General features: G+C 32.0%; 3 pseudogenes; all 3 read left to right on the forward strand.

Annotated features, from left to right (window-relative positions):
* Positions 1–2,272: 2,272 nt before the first annotated feature.
* Positions 2,273–3,914, forward strand: LOC145113472 (cell division cycle 5-like protein pseudogene; annotated as a pseudogene).
* Positions 3,915–9,905: 5,991 nt separating this feature from the next.
* Positions 9,906–11,439, forward strand: LOC145113474 (cell division cycle 5-like protein pseudogene; annotated as a pseudogene).
* A 6,073-nt stretch (positions 11,440–17,512) lies between these two features.
* Positions 17,513–19,177, forward strand: LOC145113475 (cell division cycle 5-like protein pseudogene; annotated as a pseudogene).
* Positions 19,178–19,472: the final 295 nt, after the last annotated feature.

Genomic DNA, 19,472 nt, shown 5'->3' on the forward strand with positions numbered 1-19,472 from the left:
ATTATTATCAATATTAAATGATAGATAATTTTTAAAAACATCTCATCATACATTGAAAACATATGATAATCCCTTGATGATATAATGTGATGGTGGTAAAGATTTCCAACTCTAATATGATTTCCAATCCTATCAAAAGCCTTCTTATTAGTTTTTAAAGAGGCTTACATTAGTCTTCCCCATGAATACATATGGCCTAAGAAATAAGGAATAGGAGATCACATTTATGGTTATTCGCTATTAAGATAAAACCGAGTTGTCATATTGGACAATTTGATGGATTATACGACTCCCATACTTGGATTTTTTAATTGTTTGCAACTAATCCGAATTATTAACTTTGATTCGGGAATTATTTTGGTTTATAATGAACCACTTCAACTCAAAATTTTCATATGTAAAATTTTAAACTATAGTGTATTTGTTGTTTATAAATTTCAATTGACAAGTAATCAATTTGTTATATAGAGTCTACTAATTTTCCTATTATATATTTTAAAATGTCCCGGCTGTTGAAAAACTAAATTATAAAGGTCTAGCCAAACGGATTGTAAATTTCTTTGTTCATATTATATTTAAATTTACTTAGGATTATTAGGATTCATGTTGTGAAATGCAAAATAAATTCGAATTCATTTGATATGACCGGATCGATTAGATCCATTCAAACGAGTACCCCTACTGACATTTCAAAAAGACTGTGAATAGTATTCAAATTATATATTTTCCATGTGTCAAAGTAATCTAGCAATATCATTATAATCTCCTTTCACGTGCTCGTGCACATCTTACCCCATAAACCCACACTCTAATGAATATAGTTGGTAGAAACACTCCATATCCTTGTCAAGAAAGTTTTTGAAACAGTTTGACTTAAAAAGTCCCAAGGATCTCTAATTGTCATGATATCCTTAACATTTAGTTTTTTGAATACCGGTCTCTTAAACTTAGAGACTCGTGTATTATCCTCGATGGGTAGTTGACCCGATCTCAATCTGGTTATTAGAAATATGATTAAGCATGACTAGTAGTTCATGCTGATATACCTAAATAAGAAATTACGGTTGATAAATGGTGGATAACACTGGATCTCATGATTGATGCCATTATGAACAAGAGGTGGCACCCGGGAAGAAGTGTGTAGATCGAGCCAAGAGCCGAAACATGTTTGTTGCCTAAACATCTTTTCTTGTACAATATCTAATCTTCTCTTTATAGTCAAGTTAAACTCAAATGATCCGTGTATAATGGCCGGTGTTGTAAAATTACACAAAAGGTTGGGATTTAGATGATTTTCACAAAGTACAAGTTAAATTTCACCGAATTCAATAGTACATAAGAAAGGCCCGGTATCATTTTCAAACTCGGTATTTTCGAACATATATTTTTCTAAATAGTTCATAGAATTACAAATTATTTTTGAAGCGTGTCCATCATTTTCAAAGAGTAAAAACATCATATTTGATATAAAGTGTCTTATCTCATTTGTTTTTACGAATAATGGAATAATGTCAAATCTATCAAGGAAACCCATCCAAAAACCCTACTAAATATATTTTTGAAGACGAAGAACAAGTTTGAAAAACTTCGAATGAGTCTCGAATATGTCCTTTGTCTTCTAAAACTGTTTTTAGTGTAAATAAACAGCTTAAAACGGTTCGATTTTTTTTTATATATTAAGAAAAAGTAGAAACTTGTTGTCTTTCCTTGTTTCAAGATCTGAAAAAGGCCGATTGTAAAAGGTGTCGTTTTTGGAGAGTCTTCAAAAAGGATTTTCGATTAAAGGAGATACAAATAATATTTTTGCCATTTTTATGTACTGGGGACACATAATATATTTTAAATATTAGGAAAGTCAAAACGTATCCAAAATTGTTGTTATTTTTTGAAATTTTAAAGAGAAGGATAATGACCTAAAATTTACTCCAAAAGAAAAAAAAATTGGAATATCCTTAAAATATTTTTTTGTTGAATAGTTTTAGTAGAGATGAATATAGAGAAAATGGCCACAAGACAAATAGATTTAATGAATATAAAGTTAAAAAGCAAAGAGGCTTGACTTCTTTTTGCTATATATGTCCCACATCGGTTCATTTGTTGAAGGTAAAAAAGGAGAGAACCATACATAAAGAAGGGAACGGCTTCTGTACTTAAAATCTGAGAGCCTCCTTTTGTTTCTTTTAGGTATATTTTTATTCAGAAACCAGTTTTAATTAAGTAGAAAGGGCTCGACATTCACATATGTACTAGTGTTTTATTAAAGACGAGGAAGATGAGGATTTCGATTAAAAGAGGTGTTTGGACAAACACAGAGGATGAGATCCTCAAGTCTGCTGTGATGAAATACGGGAAGAACGAATGGGGTCGTACGTCTTCCTTACTTGTGCGCAAATCCGCTAAACAGTGTAAAGCTCGTTGGTACGAATGGCTCGATCCTTCCATCAAAAAGGTACGCATCATATTCTCAAGAATTGCTAGTTTACATATTGATTTTAATCTATCGAGATGTCAATTTCTGACTAATGTTTCTTTATCTTAAAGCAATAACGTTAATTAAGTGGTATGTTTCTCATATATACACACAAACAAGTTTTCCAAATTCTGGCATGGGATATACGTTTTGGTTTACCACATACAACAAAATTTATATGTTGATGTCTGTATCTTGATGAGTCTTTTCTGGGGTAATGTCATTGCAAGGGTTGTCACAGTAAGTTGCATGAACTTGTTAGGAGAAACCTTCTACCTTGTTAGGTAGAGACAAAGAGATAGGAGAAACCCTTTAATAAAGAATTACCAGTATCTAGCTTGGATAAACTCTAGGTCTTGATAAAATCATTAATATTCTTGCCATCAATTTTGTAATAATCGATATCCTGACTGTTTTTCTATTTAAAATTTACAGACTGAGTGGACCAGAGAGGAAGATGAGAAGCTGCTTCATCTTGCTAAGCTCCTGCCGAGTCAATGGAGAACAGTCGCTCCCATGGTCGGCCGCACTTTGTGTGAATGCATCGACCGCTACGAAAAGCTTCTGGATGCAGCTTGTGTAAGGGATGAAAAATATAACGATCCAAGGAAATTACGACCCGGAGAGATTGACCCAAACCCGGAAGCAAAGCCTGCTCGACCCGATGCAGTTGACATGGATGACGATGAAAAAGAAATGCTTTCAGAAGCAAGGGCTCGATTATCCAATACAAGGGGAAAAAAAGGCAAAAAGGAAGGCCCGGGAGAAGCAGATTGAAGAAGCCAGTCGTCTTGCTTCTTTACTAAAGTGGAGAGAATTGAAGGCGGCCGGAATTGATGATTACAGGAAAAGGAAGAATTTCGACTTTTACGCTGAGATCCCCTTTGAAATCATGCCGCCAATTGGCTTTTATGATGTCGCTGATGAAAGTTCAATAGTTGAGCAACCTAAATTCCCAACCACCATCGAGGAAATGGAAGGTGAAAGAAGGGCCGATAGAGAGGCCCGTTTGAGAAAGCAGGACATTGCGAAGAACAAAATAGCATGGAGACAAGATGCTCCATCTGCTATACTCCAAGCAAACAAAGTAAACGCTCCAGAAACTTATAGAAAAAGGCCGAAGATGAACCTCCCGACACCACAGATTCCAGATTATGAATTACAACACATCGCAAAAATGGGTCTTCCAGACGCCATGTCAAGGAATGATTACGACACATCTGCAAGGAAAGAAAGATATGATTATGATGGAGGCCGTAAATTAGACGAGGCAAAAGGTGGGATTTCCAGCAAGGTACTTATAGAGAAATTAAGTTGTTCACTATCCACTTATTAGTTGTTCTGATTGTCAATATCCTAGTTACAAGTTTTGCACATTTAATACCTAATGAAATGCTTATTATAAAAAATATATTAAAATTGTATATATTGGTATTAGGGGTAAAACTATAGAATTATATTGTTATTATCGACAAAAATATAACAAACTTTTGTTATGTTTTATGTTTACTCTTATGTAAATACAAATGGAGATAGTTCTATTTGTTTTCTTGTTATAGCCACCTACTTTTGTTTTATGATTACAAGAATGAACTTTCAATAAAACTTCTTATTGGGACATTCTAGTTTGAAAAGCACCTAATTATAGTAGTAAGAAGTAATGTTTATGTCAATGACATTGATATAACATGCTAGATTTTTCAAGTACACTTTTAAATAAACAAATAGTTACAATTTCTTGCATTTAACCCAATAAAAGTTTATCAACTATAATCTTAATTTTGATCATTTATACTAACAAATAGTTTAAAATATTGAATTTGATATTTTTGTGGAAAATATGGGTAAATTTTTGTGAGTTTCATTGCTTTTAATGGTGCAAAAGGTTTGGAATGTTGGCTTTGCTCTAGTTTTAGTGGTAAAATAGGTCTATCTGGATTGCTTTTATTGGCAAAAAGGCTAAGATGTCGACTTTACCATATTTTTTATACAAAATGTTTTATATTAACTTGCCATATTTTCCAAAATTAAAGAGGCAAAATCAATAAATTCATGGGTATTTGACTGATATGTTTAAAAGGTAACACATGATTTTATCATTCTTCCCCACAACTTGCAATACAATAAGGAGCTTAAGGAAGAATTGAGATGCACCTCCAATGCTAGGATATTGCAATTTCTCCAACCCTCAACTTCTGGGAAATCTCTTTTAATGCAATGATTGAATCCCACAGCCAACCATAATGTGTATATCCCTTTTTATAAACCTTTTCAATTGCCATCATTGATATGCAATATAATTAGACTTACAATCAAACAAATTTGTTTTATGATCAAACAAAGTACAAAATTAAATATTTATCGTACCTACTCTTTCTCCACAAGTAACAAGAATTTAATGGTCTGATCAGGAACCATCAACAAAATCAGGATTTCGTCATTGCAGAACATAATGGCCACGAAGCTGCAAGTGTCAAAAAGTATAAAATGTTAAAAGTCATCAAATGATAACGAACTTATATAATCAGAGAAAATTTTAGATTATCAGAAAGTTGGGTCAGTGTTACAAGCCGACCTAATCATGTTTCCACCGGGAGAGATGGTTTGATGGCATGGCAAATAAACATATAAAATTAATTACTATTCAAAAATGGTCACCAACCGATCATGAATAGAGGAAAATTATTAACATAGTATCACATTTACGACGTCCCCGATAGAAGTAAGAGTTTTATCTGGTCCCTCGCTTTGCGTGTCCAACGGTCATCTAGCATTTGTGAACATGCTTGCGGTTGTTAATGGATCTAAATCCTGATAAATGTCCCAATCATGTATTAGTATGATATATTATTTTATTTTTGACTTAATATCCTTAATGCATATAGGACTTAGTCTCGTAAGATAGTTTATATACGAGTTGTTTTTACTTAATACAGAAAGTCACGGAAAATGAGGTTTTTAATTTTTAGCATTACGTTGTAATTTTTAAAAATAGGATAAAATTCCATTATTAAATGAAAGAAATACCAATGAATTTATACTAATATGTCTATTATTACATCATGCTTTCACTTTTTGTTTTCTATTACAGTATAATAAAAAATAATGATTTAAGTCGTATTTAAAAATATCAAGTCTACCGTTGTACCTTGAAAACTCAACTAATCATAGCATCAAACTATTCATTTTTATTATGACAATTTAATTTGAAAAATCTTCCTAAGTATTTCATTTTCTTTGCAACTTTTTTTTCTTATTAAGACATTGTATGTTAGAAAATCAAATATAGAATTGTACTTTCAACAATTTTCTTATTAGAACATTATACTTTATAACTCCTAATAATTCTTATTAGGACATTGTATTCTAAAAAAGAAAACAAATTATAGCAATGAAAACATTTTTATATTTAAAATCACAATATTGCTACCAATGGATAGATTTCTCAACTTACTATGTTGAAAATCATATAAAGCCAAACTCTCTTTCAGTGTTTTAGAGAGTTTGATTTTTAGAAAAAACATTATTACAAGCAGTATTATGAGAAAAAAAAATAAAGACCCTCCATAAATAGGATGTTGACTTATTAACCAGTTCCAAGTACAAATGAATATTGTTGGTCACTAAAATTTACGAATTTCTACCAAATTATAAATTGAAAGAACTATTGTCAATAAAAGACGATAACTAATAATGCTATGTTATCGTCAATAGCAAAGGAACGAAAAAAATTTGAACGATTTTTATCCCAATTCGACTAAACTAAGATTTTATAAAAAAGTCTAAAAATTATGATTGTTATATTATTTTTTTTTTTATCACAATTTGACTAAGCAATTGTAGTTGTGTAATCTCCTTTTCCAATCTATTGAAGCCAATCATTAATATTTGGTGTTCATGAAAAAAACTAACATTGTTTAGTAAAAAGAGTTCTTACAAAATATTAAATTTCATTTAATTTACATGCATAAAAACAACGGGAAGTTGATGAGAGGAACTTGTTCCTGCTTCTCAAGCTAAGTTTATATGTCAATCAGGACCAATAGTAATGCATTTTTCTATGAAACTCAACAATAAATTGACAAAATGATCAATTAACACAACTAAATGAGTTATAAAACAATTAACATGTAAAAATTCTTACTTAACCAAAATGGACTTTTGTATGCATTGTTGCGTTCAAGGATAACACACAAAAATACTTACATAGACATGGACATACTTATCTCGTTCGTGTGGACATCTAGGGCACAATTGTAGATAATAGTTGGCCAAAGCTATAGCTGAGAAATCCAAGGACACATCAAAACATATCATGTGATTTCAAAAAATAAACACATTAACATTGCTCAGATTAACTAAGTTTATGTAGTCCTTTAACAAAAGTAAACTTCAATTCCACCACCAAAGTACTCATTCATTTCATTATAAGCATCATTTGAAGAGCTTCTATGAATTGCTTCATTTTAACTTTGTTGTTGACGTGTTCTTTATGGTCTTCATCATAATCATCTTCATCATTCATCGATAATCTACCATAAAAATTTAAATAATTCAAAGTTATAACCAACTTACCCTTTTCATTTGTTTCACTAGTTTCCTCGGCATATATTTCAATTTAAAAGGTTAAATCATTAAAAATATATGGTGAGACATACACATTGTAGTGTGGATAAGACCGCACACACAACACATATATTTAACAAGACTGCAAAAAATACAAATGTAATTTTTGTAGTGGCGTGTTTTGTCCAAAAACACTGTTGAAAGTTGATCTCCGAGTTCCCATAGCTATTGAAAATCTATATAAAGTGTCTTCTCAACTACAAATGTATGTTCAATCAGATTCAATGACAATTCAAATGATTATGATGGTGGTGGTTTTGAACATGAAGGTGGTAAAGAGGATAGACCAAGGGGAGACTATGATATAGACACATTAGCTGATGGTGTGATAAGGAAGATTGTATGTCCACCACTCGCACTCCACTATGTTTGGTTGCAAGCCTTATTAAATGATCTTTTTGAAATGCATTTAAATAACCAATTACCTAAATTAATACTTATCGTTGGCAGTTTATGGTATATAATATAACCGCTAGTAAGTCGTTGCTCTATGTCCATCCATTAACCCAAGTTTTGGTCTCCCTATTGAATACAATTATTATTATCAATATTAAATGATAGATAATTTTTAAAAACATCTCATCATACATTGAAAACATATGATAATCCCTTGATGATATAATGTGATGGTGGTAAAGATTTCCAACTCTAATATGATTTCCAATCCTATCAAAAGCCTTCTTATTAGTTTTTAAAGAGGCTTACATTAGTCTTCCCCATGAATACATATGGCCTAAGAAATAAGGAATAGGAGATCACATTTATGGTTATTCGCTATTAAGATAAAACCGAGTTGTCATATTGGACAATTTGATGGATTATACGACTCCCATACTTGGATTTTTTAATTGTTTGCAACTAATCCGAATTATTAACTTTGATTCGGGAATTGTTTTGGTTTATAATGAACCACTTCAACTCAAAATTTTCATATGTAAAATTTTAAACTATAGTGTATTTGTTGTTTATAAATTTCAATTGACAAGTAATCAATTTGTTATATAGAGTCTACTAATTTTCCTATTATATATTTTAAAATGTCCCGGCTGTTGAAAAACTAAATTATAAAGGTCTAGCCAAACGGATTGTAAATTTCTTTGTTCATATTATATTTAAATTTACTTAGGATTATTAGGATTCATGTTGTGAAATGCAAAATAAATTCGAATTCATTTGATATGACCGGATCGATTAGATCCATTCAAACGAGTACCCCTACTGACATTTCAAAAAGACTGTGAATAGTATTCAAATTATATATTTTCCATGTGTCAAAGTAATCTAGCAATATCATTATAATCTCCTTTCACGTGCTCGTGCACATCTTACCCCATAAACCCACACTCTAATGAATATAGTTGGTAGAAACACTCCATATCCTTGTCAAGAAAGTTTTTGAAACAGTTTGACTTAAAAAGTCCCAAGGATCTCTAATTGTCATGATATCCTTAACATTTAGTTTTTTGAATACCGGTCTCCTAAACTTAGAGACTCGTGTATTATCCTCGATGGGTAGTTGACCCAATCTCAATCTGGTTATTAGAAATATGATTAAGCATGACTAGTAGTTCATGCTGATATACCTAAATAAGAAATTACGGTTGATAAATGGTGGATAACACTGGATCTCATGATTGATGCCATTATGAACAAGAGGTGGCACCCGGGAAGAAGTGTGTAGATCGAGCCAAGAGCCGAAACATGTTTGTTGCCTAAACATCTTTTCTTGTACAATATCTAATCTTCTCTTTATAGTCAAGTTAAACTCAAATGATCCGTGTATAATGGCCGGTGTTGTAAAATTACACAAAAGGTTGGGATTTAGATGATTTTCACAAAGTACAAGTTAAATTTCACCGAATTCAATAGTACATAAGAAAGGCCCGGTATCATTTTCAAACTCGGTATTTTCGAACATATATTTTTCTAAATAGTTCATAGAATTACAAATTATTTTTGAAGCGTGTCCATCATTTTCAAAGAGTAAAAACATCATATTTGATATAAAGTGTCTTATCTCATTTGTTTTTACGAATAATGGAATAATGTCAAATCTATCAAGGAAACCCATCCAAAAACCCTACTAAATATATTTTTGAAGACGAAGAACAAGTTTGAAAAACTTCGAATGAGTCTCGAATATGTCCTTTGTCTTCTAAAACTGTTTTTAGTGTAAATAAACAGCTTAAAACGGTTCGATTTTTTTTTATATATTAAGAAAAAGTAGAAACTTGTTGTCTTTCCTTGTTTCAAGATCTGAAAAAGGCCGATTGTAAAAGGTGTCGTTTTTGGAGAGTCTTCAAAAAGGATTTTCGATTAAAGGAGATACAAATAATATTTTTGCCATTTTTATGTACTGGGGACACATAATATATTTTAAATATTAGGAAAGTCAAAACGTATCCAAAATTGTTGTTATTTTTTGAAATTTTAAAGAGAAGGATAATGACCTAAAATTTACTCCAAAAGAAAAAAAAATTGGAATATCCTTAAAATATTTTTTTGTTGAATAGTTTTAGTAGAGATGAATATAGAGAAAATGGCCACAAGACAAATAGATTTAATGAATATAAAGTTAAAAAGCAAAGAGGCTTGACTTCTTTTTGCTATATATGTCCCACATCGGTTCATTTGTTGAAGGTAAAAAAGGAGAGAACCATACATAAAGAAGGGAACGGCTTCTGTACTTAAAATCTGAGAGCCTCCTTTTGTTTCTTTTAGGTATATTTTTATTCAGAAACCAGTTTTAATTAAGTAGAAAGGGCTCGACATTCACATATGTACTAGTGTTTTATTAAAGACGAGGAAGATGAGGATTTCGATTAAAAGAGGTGTTTGGACAAACACAGAGGATGAGATCCTCAAGTCTGCTGTGATGAAATACGGGAAGAACGAATGGGGTCGTACGTCTTCCTTACTTGTGCGCAAATCCGCTAAACAGTGTAAAGCTCGTTGGTACGAATGGCTCGATCCTTCCATCAAAAAGGTACGCATCATATTCTCAAGAATTGCTAGTTTACATATTGATTTTAATCTATCGAGATGTCAATTTCTGACTAATGTTTCTTTATCTTAAAGCAATAACGTTAATTAAGTGGTATGTTTCTCACATATACACACAAACAAGTTTTCCAAATTCTGGCATGGGATATACGTTTTGGTTTACCACATACAACAAAATTTATATGTTGATGTCTGTATCTTGATGAGTCTTTTCTGGGGTAATGTCATTGCAAGGGTTGTCACAGTAAGTTGCATGAACTTGTTAGGAGAAACCTTCTACCTTGTTAGGTAGAGACAAAGAGATAGGAGAAACCCTTTAATAAAGAATTACCAGTATCTAGCTTGGATAAACTCTAGGTCTTGATAAAATCATTAATATTCTTGCCATCAATTTTGTAATAATCGATATCCTGACTGTTTTTCTATTTAAAATTTACAGACTGAGTGGACCAGAGAGGAAGATGAGAAGCTGCTTCATCTTGCTAAGCTCCTGCCGAGTCAATGGAGAACAGTCGCTCCCATGGTCGGCCGCACTTTGTGTGAATGCATCGACCGCTACGAAAAGCTTCTGGATGCAGCTTGTGTAAGGGATGAAAAATATAACGATCCAAGGAAATTACGACCCGGAGAGATTGACCCAAACCCGGAAGCAAAGCCTGCTCGACCCGATGCAGTTGACATGGATGACGATGAAAAAGAAATGCTTTCAGAAGCAAGGGCTCGATTATCCAATACAAGGGGAAAAAAAGGCAAAAAGGAAGGCCCGGGAGAAGCAGATTGAAGAAGCCAGTCGTCTTGCTTCTTTACTAAAGTGGAGAGAATTGAAGGCGGCCGGAATTGATGATTACAGGAAAAGGAAGAATTTCGACTTTTACGCTGAGATCCCCTTTGAAATCATGCCGCCAATTGGCTTTTATGATGTCGCTGATGAAAGTTCAATAGTTGAGCAACCTAAATTCCCAACCACCATCGAGGAAATGGAAGGTGAAAGAAGGGCCGATAGAGAGGCCCGTTTGAGAAAGCAGGACATTGCGAAGAACAAAATAGCATGGAGACAAGATGCTCCATCTGCTATACTCCAAGCAAACAAAGTAAACGCTCCAGAAACTTATAGAAAAAGGCCGAAGATGAACCTCCCGACACCACAGATTCCAGATTATGAATTACAACACATCGCAAAAATGGGTCTTCCAGACGCCATGTCAAGGAATGATTACGACACATCTGCAAGGAAAGAAAGATATGATTATGATGGAGGCCGTAAATTAGACGAGGCAAAAGGTGGGATTTCCAGCAAGGTACTTATAGAGAAATTAAGTTGTTCATTATCCACTTATTAGTTGTTCTGATTGTCAATATCCTAGTTACAAGTTTTGCACATTTAATACCTAATGAAATGCTTATTATAAAAAATATATTAAAATTGTATATATTGGTATTAGGGGTAAAACTATAGAATTATATTGTTATTATCGACAAAAATATAACAAACTTTTGTTATGTTTTATGTTTACTCTTATGTAAATACAAATGGAGATAGTTCTATTTGTTTTCTTGTTATAGCCACCTACTTTTGTTTTATGATTACAAGAATGAACTTTCAATAAAACTTCTTATTGGGACATTCTAGTTTGAAAAGCACCTAATTATAGTAGTAAGAAGTAATGTTTATGTCAATGACATTGATATAACATGCTAGATTTTTCAAGTACACTTTTAAATAAACAAATAGTTACAATTTCTTGCATTTAACCCAATAAAAGTTTATCAACTATAATCTTAATTTTGATCATTTATACTAACAAATAGTTTAAAATATTGAATTTGATATTTTTGTGGAAAATATGGGTAAATTTTTGTGAGTTTCATTGCTTTTAATGGTGCAAAAGGTTTGGAATGTTGGCTTTGCTCTAGTTTTAGTGGTAAAATAGGTCTATCTGGATTGCTTTTATTGGCAAAAAGGCTAAGATGTCGACTTTACCATATTTTTTATACAAAATGTTTTATATTAACTTGCCATATTTTCCAAAATTAAAGAGGCAAAATCAATAAATTCATGGGTATTTGACTGATATGTTTAAAAGGTAACACATGATTTTATCATTCTTCCCCACAACTTGCAATACAATAAGGAGCTTAAGGAAGAATTGAGATGCACCTCCAATGCTAGGATATTGCAATTTCTCCAACCCTCAACTTCTGGGAAATCTCTTTTAATGCGATGATTGAATCCCACAGCCAACCATAATGTGTATATCCCTTTTTATAAACCTTTTCAATTGCCATCATTGATATGCAATATAATTAGACTTACAATCAAACAAATTTGTTTTATGATCAAACAAAGTACAAAATTAAATATTTATCGTACCTACTCTTTCTCCACAAGTAACAAGAATTTAATGGTCTGATCAGGAACCATCAACAAAATCAGGATTTCGTCATTGCAGAACATAATGGCCACGAAGCTGCAAGTGTCAAAAAGTATAAAATGTTAAAAGTCATCAAATGATAACGAACTTATATAATCAGAGAAAATTTTAGATTATCAGAAAGTTGGGTCAGTGTTACAAGCCGACCTAATCATGTTTCCACCGGGAGAGATGGTTTGATGGCATGGCAAATAAACATATAAAATTAATTACTATTCAAAAATGGTCACCAACCGATCATGAATAGAGGAAAATTATTAACATAGTATCACATTTACGACGTCCCCGATAGAAGTAAGAGTTTTATCTGGTCCCTCGCTTTGCGTGTCCAACGGTCATCTAGCATTTGTGAACATGCTTGCGGTTGTTAATGGATCTAAATCCTGATAAATGTCCCAATCATGTATTAGTATGATATATTATTTTATTTTTGACTTAATATCCTTAATGCATATAGGACTTAGTCTCGTAAGATAGTTTATATACGAGTTGTTTTTACTTAATACAGAAAGTCATGGAAAATGAGGTTTTTAATTTTTAGCATTACGTTGTAATTTTTAAAAATAGGATAAAATTCCATTATTAAATGAAAGAAATACCAATGAATTTATACTAATATGTTTATTATTACATCATGCTTTCACTTTTTGTTTTCTATTACAGTATAATAAAAAATAATGATTTAAGTCGTATTTAAAAATATCAAGTCTACCGTTGTACCTTGAAAACTCAACTAATCATAGCATCAAACTATTCATTTTTATTATGACAATTTAATTTGAAAAATCTTCCTAAGTATTTCATTTTCTTTGCAACTTTTTTTTCTTATTAAGACATTGTATGTTAGAAAATCAAATATAGAATTGTACTTTCAACAATTTTCTTATTAGAACATTATACTTTATAACTCCTAATAATTCTTATTAGGACATTGTATTCCAAAAAAGAAAACAAATTATAGCAATGAAAACATTTTTATATTTAAAATCACAATATTGCTACCAATGGATAGATTTCTCAACTTACTATGTTGAAAATCATATAAAGCCAAACTCTCTTTCAGTGTTTTAGAGAGTTTGATTTTTAGAAAAAACATTATTACAAGCAGTATTATGAGAAAAAAAAATAAAGACCCTCCATAAATAGGATGTTGACTTATTAACCAGTTCCAAGTACAAATGAATATTGTTGGTCACTAAAATTTACGAATTTCTACCAAATTATAAATTGAAAGAACTATTGTCAATAAAAGACGATAACTAATAATGCTATGTTATCGTCAATAGCAAAGGAACGAAAAAAATTTGAACGATTTTTATCCCAATTCGACTAAACTAAGATTTTATAAAAAAGTCTAAAAATTATGATTGTTATATTATTTTTTTTATCACAATTTGACTAAGCAATTGTAGTTGTGTAATCTCCTTTTCCAATCTATTGAAGCCAATCATTAATATTTGGTGTTCATGAAAAAAACTAACATTGTTTAGTAAAAAGAGTTCTTACAAAATATTAAATTTCATTTAATTTACATGCATAAAAACAACGGGAAGTTGATGAGAGGAACTTGTTCCTGCTTCTCAAGCTAAGTTTATATGTCAATCAGGACCAATAGTAATGCATTTTTCTATGAAACTCAACAATAAATTGACAAAATGATCAATTAACACAACTAAATGAGTTATAAAACAATTAACATGTAAAAATTCTTACTTAACCAAAATGGACTTTTGTATGCATTGTTGCGTTCAAGGATAACACACAAAAATACTTACATAGACATGGACATACTTATCTCGTTCGTGTGGACATCTAGGGCACAATTGTAGATAATAGTTGGCCAAAGCTATAGCTGAGAAATCCAAGGACACATCAAAACATATCATGTGATTTCAAAAAATAAACACATTAACATTGCTCAGATTAACTAAGTTTATGTAGTCCTTTAACAAAACTAAACTTCAATTCCACCACCAAAGTACTCATTCATTTCATTATAAGCATCATTTGAAGAGCTTCTATGAATTGCTTCATTTTAACTTTGTTGTTGACGTGTTCTTTATGGTCTTCATCATAATCATCTTCATCATTCATCGATAATCTACCATAAAAATTTAAATAATTCAAAGTTATAACCAACTTACCCTTTTCATTTGTTTCACTAGTTTCCTCGGCATATATTTCAATTTAAAAGGTTAAATCATTAAAAATATATGGTGAGACATACACATTGTAGTGTGGATAAGACCGCACACACAACACATATATTTAACAAGACTGCAAAAAATACAAATGTAATTTTTGTAGTGGCGTGTTTTGTCCAAAAACACTGTTGAAAGTTGATCTCCGAGTTCCCATAGCTATTGAAAATCTATATAAAGTGTCTTCTCAACTACAAATGTATGTTCAATCAGATTCAATGACAATTCAAATGATTATGATGGTGGTGGTTTTGAACATGAAGGTGGTAAAGAGGATAGACCAAGGGGAGACTATGATATAGACACATTAGCTGATGGTGTGATAAGGAAGATTGTATGTCCACCACTCGCACTCCATTATGTTTGGTTGCAAGCCTTATTAAATGATCTTTTCGAAATGCATTTAAATAACCAATTACCTAAATTAATACTTATCGTTGGCAGTTTATGGTATATAATATAACCGCTAGTAAGTCGTTGCTCTATGTCCATCCATTAACCCAAGTTTTGGTCTCCCTATTGAATACAATTATTATTATCAATATTAAATGATAGATAATTTTTAAAAACATCTCATCATACATTGAAAACATATGATAATCCCTTGATGATATAATGTGATGGTGGTAAAGATTTCCAACTCTAATATGATTTCCAATCCTATCAAAAGCCTTCTTATTAGTTTTTAAAGAGGCTTACATTAGTCTTCCCCATGAATACATATGGCCTAAGAAATAAGGAATAGGAGATCACATTTATGGTTATTCGCTATTAAGATAAAACCGAGTTGTCATATTGGACAATTTGATGGATTATACGACTCCCATACTTGGATTTTTTAATTGTTTGCAACTAATCCGAATTATTAACTTTGATTCGGGAATTGTTTTGGTTTATAATGAACCACTTCAACTCAAAATTTTCATATGTAAAATTTTAAACTATAGTGTATTTGTTGTTTATAAATTTCAATTGACAAGTAATCAATTTGTTATATAGAGTCTACTAATTTTCCTATTATATATTTTAAAATGTCCCGGCTGTTGAAAAACTAAATTATAAAGGTCTAGCCAAACGGATTGTAAATTTCTTTGTTCATATTATATTTAAATTTACTTAGGATTATTAGGATTCATGTTGTGAAATGCAAAATAAATTCGAATTCATTTGATATGACCGGATCGATTAGATCCATTCAAACGAGTACCCCTACTGACATTTCAAAAAGACTGTGAATAGTATTCAAATTATATATTTTCCATGTGTCAAAGTAATCTAGCAATATCATTATAATCTCCTTTCACGTGCTCGTGCACATCTTACCCCATAAACCCACACTCTAATGAATATAGTTGGTAGAAACACTCCATATCCTTGTCAAGAAAGTTTTTGAAACAGTTTGACTTAAAAAGTCCCAAGGATCTCTAATTGTCATGATATCCTTAACATTTAGTTTTTTGAATACCGGTCTCTTAAACTTAGAGACTCGTGTATTATCCTCGATGGGTAGTTGACCCAATCTCAATCTGGTTATTAGAAATATGATTAAGCATGACTAGTAGTTCATGCTGATATACCTAAATAAGAAATTACGGTTGATAAATGGTGGATAACACTGGATCTCATGATTGATGCCATTATGAACAAGAGGTGGCATCCGGGAAGAAGTGTGTAGATCGAGCCAAGAGCCGAAACATGTTTGTTGCCTAAACATCTTTTCTTGTACAATATCTAATCTTCTCTTTATAGTCAAGTTAAACTCAAATGATCCGTGTGTAATGGCCGGTGTTGTAAAATTACACAAAAGGTTGGGATTTAGATGATTTTCACAAAGTACAAGTTAAATTTCACCGAATTCAATAGTACATAAGAAAGGCCCGGTATCATTTTCAAACTCGGTATTTTCGAACATATATTTTTCTAAATAGTTCATAGAATTACAAATTATTTTTGAAGCGTGTCCATCATTTTCAAAGAGTAAAAACATCATATTTGATATAAAGTGTCTTATCTCATTTGTTTTTACGAATAATGGAATAATGTCAAATCTATCAAGGAAACCCATCCAAAAACCCTACTAAATATATTTTTGAAGACGAAGAACAAGTTTGAAAAACTTCGAATGAGTCTCGAATATGTCCTTTGTCTTCTAAAACTGTTTTTAGTGTAAATAAACAGCTTAAAACGGTTCGATTTTTTTTTATATATTAAGAAAAAGTAGAAACTTGTTGTCTTTCCTTGTTTCAAGATCTGAAAAAGGCCGATTGTAAAAGGTGTCGTTTTTGGAGAGTCTTCAAAAAGGATTTTCGATTAAAGGAGATACAAATAATATTTTTGCCATTTTTATGTACTGGGGACACATAATATATTTTAAATATTAGGAAAGTCAAAACGTATCCAAAATTGTTGTTATTTTTTGAAATTTTAAAGAGAAGGATAATGACCTAAAATTTACTCCAAAAGAAAAAAAAATTGGAATATCCTTAAAATATTTTTTTGTTGAATAGTTTTAGTAGAGATGAATATAGAGAAAATGGCCACAAGACAAATAGATTTAATGAATATAAAGTTAAAAAGCAAAGAGGCTTGACTTCTTTTTGCTATATATGTCCCACATCGGTTCATTTGTTGAAGGTAAAAAAGGAGAGAACCATACATAAAGAAGGGAACGGCTTCTGTACTTAAAATCTGAGAGCCTCCTTTTGTTTCTTTTAGGTATATTTTTATTCAGAAACCAGTTTTAATTAAGTAGAAAGGGCTCGACATTCACATATGTACTAGTGTTTTATTAAAGACGAGGAAGATGAGGATTTCGATTAAAAGAGGTGTTTGGACAAACACAGAGGATGAGATCCTCAAGTCTGCTGTGATGAAATACGGGAAGAACGAATGGGGTCGTACGTCTTCCTTACTTGTGCGCAAATCCGCTAAACAGTGTAAAGCTCGTTGGTACGAATGGCTCGATCCTTCCATCAAAAAGGTACGCATCATATTCTCAAGAATTGCTAGTTTACATATTGATTTTAATCTATCGAGATGTCAATTTCTGACTAATGTTTCTTTATCTTAAAGCAATAACGTTAATTAAGTGGTATGTTTCTCATATATACACACAAACAAGTTTTCCAAATTCTGGCATGGGATATACGTTTTGGTTTACCACATACAACAAAATTTATATGTTGATGTCTGTATCTTGATGAGTCTTTTCTGGGGTAATGTCATTGCAAGGGTTGTCACAGTAAGTTGCATGAACTTGTTAGGAGAAACCTTCTACCTTGTTAGGTAGAGACAAAGAGATAGGAGAAACCCTTTAATAAAGAATTACCAGTATCTAGCTTGGATAAACTCTAGGTCTTGATAAAATCATTAATATTCTTGCCATCAATTTTGTAATAATCGATATCCTGACTGTTTTTCTATTTAAAATTTACAGACTGAGTGGACCAGAGAGGAAGATGAGAAGCTGCTTCATCTTGCTAAGCTCCTGCCGAGTCAATGGAGAACAGTCGCTCCCATGGTCGGCCGCACTTTGTGTGAATGCATCGACCGCTACGAAAAGCTTCTGGATGCAGCTTGTGTAAGGGATGAAAAATATAACGATCCAAGGAAATTACGACCCGGAGAGATTGACCCAAACCCGGAAGCAAAGCCTGCTCGACCCGATGCAGTTGACATGGATGACGATGAAAAAGAAATGCTTTCAGAAGCAAGGGCTCGATTATCCAATACAAGGGGAAAAAAAGGCAAAAAGGAAGGCCCGGGAGAAGCAGATTGAAGAAGCCAGTCGTCTTGCTTCTTTACTAAAGTGGAGAGAATTGAAGGCGGCCGGAATTGATGATTACAGGAAAAGGAAGAATTTCGACTTTTACGCTGAGATCCCCTTTGAAATCATGCCGCCAAATGGCTTTTATGATGTCGCTGATGAAAGTTCAATAGTTGAGCAACCTAAATTCCCAACCACCATCGAGGAAATGGAAGGTGAAAGAAGGGCCGATAGAGAGGCCCGTTTGAGAAAGCAGGACATTGCGAAGAACAAAATAGCATGGAGACAAGATGCTCCATCTGCTATACTCCAAGCAAACAAAGTAAACGCTCCAGAAACTTATAGAAAAAGGCCGAAGATGAACCTCCCGACACCACAGATTCCAGATTATGAATTACAACACATCGCAAAAATGGGTCTTCCAGACGCCATGTCAAGGAATGATTACGACACATCTGCAAGGAAAGAAAGATATGATTATGATGGAGGCCGTAAATTAGACGAGGCAAAAGGTGGGATTTCCAGCAAGGTACTTATAGAGAAATTAAGTTGTTCACTATCCACTTATTAGTTGTTCTGATTCTCAATATCCTAGTTACAAGTTTTGCACATTTAATACCTAATGAAATGCTTATTATAAAAAATATATTAAAATTGTATATATTGGTATTAGGGGTAAAACTATAGAATTATATTGTTATTATCGACAAAAATATAACAAACTTTTGTTATGTTTTATGTTTACTCTTATGTAAATACAAATGGAGATAGTTCTATTTGTTTTCTTGTTATAGCCACCTACTTTTGTTTTATGATTACAAGAATGAACTTTCAATAAAACTTCTTATTGGGACATTCTAGTTTGAAAAGCACCTAATTATAGTAGTAAGAAGTAATGTTTATGTCAATGACATTGATATAACATGCTAGATTTTTCAAGTACACTTTTAAATAAACAAATAGTTACAATTTCT

Source organism: Lactuca virosa, chromosome 5 (assembly GCF_052849685.1).
Source record: "Lactuca virosa cultivar CGN04683 chromosome 5, Lactuca_virosa_CGN04683_v6, whole genome shotgun sequence".
NCBI lineage: Eukaryota > Viridiplantae > Streptophyta > Magnoliopsida > Asterales > Asteraceae > Lactuca > Lactuca virosa.